Source organism: Babylonia areolata, chromosome 3 (assembly GCF_041734735.1).
Source record: "Babylonia areolata isolate BAREFJ2019XMU chromosome 3, ASM4173473v1, whole genome shotgun sequence".
Taxonomy (NCBI): domain Eukaryota; kingdom Metazoa; phylum Mollusca; class Gastropoda; order Neogastropoda; family Buccinidae; genus Babylonia; species Babylonia areolata.
Window position 1 is genome coordinate 63,209,141 of NC_134878.1, and position 5,000 is coordinate 63,214,140.

Here is a 5,000-nt window from a genome sequence, read left to right on the forward strand (position 1 = left end):
GAAAAAGATACTTCTGTGCTGGGCATAAACGTACGACATGGCCGGGACAAGAACGTACACTATACTATACACAAAAGAAAAGAGGAGCAGAACAACAAGCAGAGAAGAGAGAGAGAGAAGAGAGAGAGAGAGAGAGAGAGAGAGAGAGAGAGAGGAAAAAACCATTCCTGCAAGCACGCAAATACACACTTTTCCTTAGCAATTAACAACATTCTGGTCCAAATCAACAGACATGATTTCACCGAAAAAAAAACAACACCTACATGTAGAAGAAACAAGCGATTTAAGTTCCAACAATGTTCTCTCTCTCTCTCTCTCTCTCTCTCTCTCAGAAAACCTTTGTCTGACATTTTCAAAAAAATAAGGACACACAAATACAAATAGTGAAACTCATCAGCAATGTCGTTTGTGGAACACTCATCACAGATTCTTTCCTTTCCAGACAAATTGTCGAAGCGCAGCTGTGTCTGTAGCTGTTAACAGGTAAAGCTGTTCCGGTACGTCAGTGTGCGTAAGTGTGCATGCATGTTAGTATGTGCGAACAGAATTCTGTTAGAAATATTTCAACGCCTATGCAATTCTGTTTTCAGTGCAGTTGATATTAATAATTTTAATATTAGCGTGCGCGCACGTGTGTGTGTGTGTGTGTGTGTGTGTGTGTGTGTGTGTGTGTGTGTGTGCGTTCTATGAAATGCATTTTGTTTTAATCTGAGCCTTATTTACTATATAGTTTTTATCGTCGGATTCATCATTCTGGGGCGTACTTGTGATTGATGTGAACACATTGTAAGATTTTTGCTGGCAGCGAGCTGTCGAGGCGGTTTTGTTGTTGTTTTTTGTTTGTTTGTTTTTGTGTTTGTTGTTGTTGTTGTTTTTTTGTTGTTTTTTTTTGTTTGTTTTTGTTGTTGTTTTTTGCTGCCCCATCATCAGCACCGTTTCAGTGGCATTACTCCCACGCCGCTCATTTAGATTCCCCCAAACACAGCCACACCAGGGTCCGTCCGTCACAGTTCCAGCGTCGGCAGTCCGCAGGGAACCATCAGTGTTAGGTCGCCAGGAGGCCACACACCAGAGGAGACCCTGCACTGCTGCTGAGTCACTTCGGTGGTGTTCAGTGGTGCCTGTTCTGATTCAACGTACTTAGGACACCACCTACTAAGCCCCCTACTAACGACAATAATGGCTTAGTCGCGGAGCCAGACTGAGTGAGTGTTCCTCCTAGAGTGGAGACCGCCACCACGTCCCGCAAACAACAGCCCCCCACGAATCTGCCGACACTGAAGACACTGACAGGACTCATTTCAAGCACAGAAGTGGAGGGGTATAGCAACTGAGTTCACCATGAAAGCAGGGCATGAAAGGCCACAGACTTTGAGACTGTTTTGTTTTATATTGATGATGATGGAGGAGGAGGAGGATGACGATGACGATAACGATGTTGCTATGGAGGTCCATTTTGGTTTGGGACTGCATGACAAGGCTGTACTCTACGATTCCTGTCATAATGATATCCCGGTGTTAACCAGGCCCGAGAGATACAGACACTTGAAAGTGTTGGTCAGATAATTAGAGCAACACACCAAAAAACGCATCCTTGAAGTGGATGATACTCGACCGTGTGGTCCCAGTCTCCCCATTTAAGCCCACAGCACACTCAACTCTGGGTAGGAGCCAGCCACGGGCCGAAAAACCCACCTCCGCTGGAATTTGAACCCGCGTCCTCCCAGCCATCAGTCCGCGACGCTAACCGCTTCGCCAAGGCGAAGCATGTTTGTAGGATGATGTAAGGCGCTTTGAGCAGCATTGGTGCTGGATACCGCGCCATAGAAAACTTACGTTTTATTATTATTATTATTGGTTGCTCTAGACTTAACCAACTGGACCACACAGCTACTTGGTAACACAGCAAAATGATAATCTTGACCAAAGTTTGGCTTCAACATCCCGGACCGGTGGTCAGATGGCAATGGACTCTAAACGTCCCGGACCGGTGGTCAGATGGCAATGGACTCTAAACATCCCGGACCGGTGGTCAGATGGCAATGGACTCTAAACATCTTGGACCGGTGGTCAGATGGCAATGGACTCTAAACGTCCTGGACCAGTGGTCAGATGGCAATGGACTCGAACTGACGCGAGCGAAGTGTGTAAAGTTAGGACGGACGTTGCGCTGAGTGATAAAAGCATTGGACTTTCAATCTGAGGGTCCCGGGTTCGAATCTCGGTAACGGCGCCTGGTGGGTAAAAGGTGGAGATTTTTTTTCCCGATCTTCCAAGCCAACATATGTGCAGACCTGCTTAGTTCCTGAACCCCCTTCGTGTGTATACGCACGCAGAAGATCAAGTACGCACGTTAAAGATCCTGTATCCATGTCAGCGTCCGGTGCGTTGTGGAAACAAGAACACACCCGGCACGCACACTCACCCCCTCCCACCCCCAACCCCCGTAAACGGAGTATGGCTGCCAACATGGCGGGGAATAAAAACGATCATACACGTGAAATCCCAGTCGTGCATACGATTGAACGTGGGAGTGAAAGCTCACGAAAGGGTAAAAAGCGTGTAAAGAATGCAATGTGATGGACAGTATTCATGTTTTCATGATCGAGCAACACCTGAAAAAAAAAAAAACAACATGTTTGTGGATGATGAGTTGCAACAATGCCAGCAACCATCTTCACGTGTGAAATCATTTAAGAGAGTCCATTTGTTTCATTACAGCTGCTTCTTTATTTTTACGATAATATCAGTTGTCGTGATGGGTAGTTTTGATGGTGTATGGATTTTTTTTTTTTTTAGTATCGTTATCATCGTTGTTTCATCACTGTCTTTCACTTTCTCTGGGCGTTAGATAAACAAGGATGCATGCACCGGGCTTTGTGGTGGCACAGCTGTTGTGGTTTGGGGGGATTTTATGTGGAAAAGTATGTGTGCATGCATGTTACTGAGTGTGCGGGGTAGGGTGGGGGTGAGAGTTGGGGTGTGTGTGAATGAGTGAGTGAGTGAGTGTGTGTGTGTGTGTGTGTGTGTGTTATGTGTGTGTGTGTGTGTGTGTGTGTTGTGTGTGTGTGTGTGTGTGTGTGAGTGTGTGTGTGTGTGTGTGTGTGTGTGTGTGTGTGTGTGTGTGTGTGTGTGTGTGTGTGTGTGTGTGTGTGTGTGTGAGGGTGGTGGCATTGCGGCTTGTGAGAGAACATGCGATACCCGCCATTGTTTTGTTTGCTTGTGTTTTTTTTGTGGGTTTTTTTGTGTTTTTTTTTTTGGGGGGGGGGGGGGGGGTGTGATTTTTTTATGTGGAGTAGCTGATGATTAATTCTCATTTTAATACTCCTTGCACATACCAGATTCTTCTACTGGAAGCCAACAAAGAGCCTGAAAGTCTTGAAGTGTCCGCGGGTTTGTTCGTGCGTGCAGCATGCACTTAACGTACGTAAAAGAACCCACGGCAACAAAGGTATTGTCCCTAGCAATAGTCTGCGGGGGGGAAAAAAAAATCCACTGTGATAGTAACACTTACACCTGCAGACAAGACGAAAAAAAAAAAGAATCAGTGGCGCTGGACTGTGGCGACGCGCTCTCACCTGGGAAATCAACCCAAATTTCACACAGAGAAATTTGCGGTTACAAATAAATAAATAAATTAAAGAAAGAAAGAAAGGGGAAAAAAGAAGCAACAATCAACAATACAATGTGTCGAAGTATCCAGCTAGTCTTTAAGAAACTGATACGAGGATCCCCCCCCCCCCCCCCCCCCCGCCCCCCCAGCCCCCACACCCCCTCCCCACCTTTAGAAACGTTCTCTATAGTTTTGTTTTCCTGTGTGCCATGTTTGAAACCGGAGTCATGAGGCTTCAATTAATTCATGTATGCAAAAAAATGTTCATTTCTTCCGGTGGCAAAATAAGCTAATTATTGTATATCCTGTGCAAAATAACAACAACAAAAATCTTTTATTTTAAATACGAAAAAAAATCCCGTTCACAGAAATGGTCATTCATTTTGTGCACAAAATTTAAAAAACAAAAAAACAAAAAAAAACCACTTTTATTTCGTAAGCCAAAATGTTCGTTTACTCCGAAAAAAGCTCACTGAAAAGGTTTATTTGTTCTGTATGGGGAAAATGTAATTGATTCTATGTTCAAAGAGGTCTATGTTTTATTCCGTGTGCAAAAGTTGTTCCGTAATTTCCTCCTGCAGAACAGACCCCTTTATTCCATGTGCAAAAAAAACAAAGGGGGTAGGACATTAATAGCGTATGCACAGAAAAAAAAAATCCACAAAAAAAAACTTGAACTGTTCTGTGCTCAGAATGGTTCATTTGATCCATGTGAAGGAAAATTCATTCCTGCTCGCGCGCAAACACACACACACACACACACACACACACACACACACACACACACACACACACACACACACACGCACGCACACACACACACAAACACACAAATGAGCCGAGTGAACGTGAACATAATTATCCTTTCATTGAGAAATAAACAAACAAAGCAAGACAACCAGGAACAAAAAGAAAGAAAGAAAGAAAGAAAACTGAAACCGTGCCTCTTTCATTTCAGTTCTGCGCTCTTGAGACCTTCGTCCTAACTTTGCGCAGACACACGCTTGTTCCTCTTTCTTGTTTGCAAAACTTTGCCAGCTCTTGTGCACTTCTGCGCTGTTCGAAACCTTGCGCAAGAAACGTGCGCGGACGTCACATCCCTTGCGCTGTTGCGAAACTTGCGCAGACTTCTGCGCTGTTAGCAAATTTGCGCAAAAAGGTGTGCGCGCACGGACGTCACACACACACACACACACACACACACACACACACACACCTCACGCTTGTTGGGGGACTCGCGCAGACTTTCTTCCTTCCCCCACTTTGCGCTGTTTGCAAATTTGCGCAAAACGTGCACGGACGTCACTGTCGGAACTTGCGCAGCAGACTTTCTCCCACTTTGCGCCGCTTGCAATTTTGCGCAGAATGGCTTGCGCCTCCAAGGGAT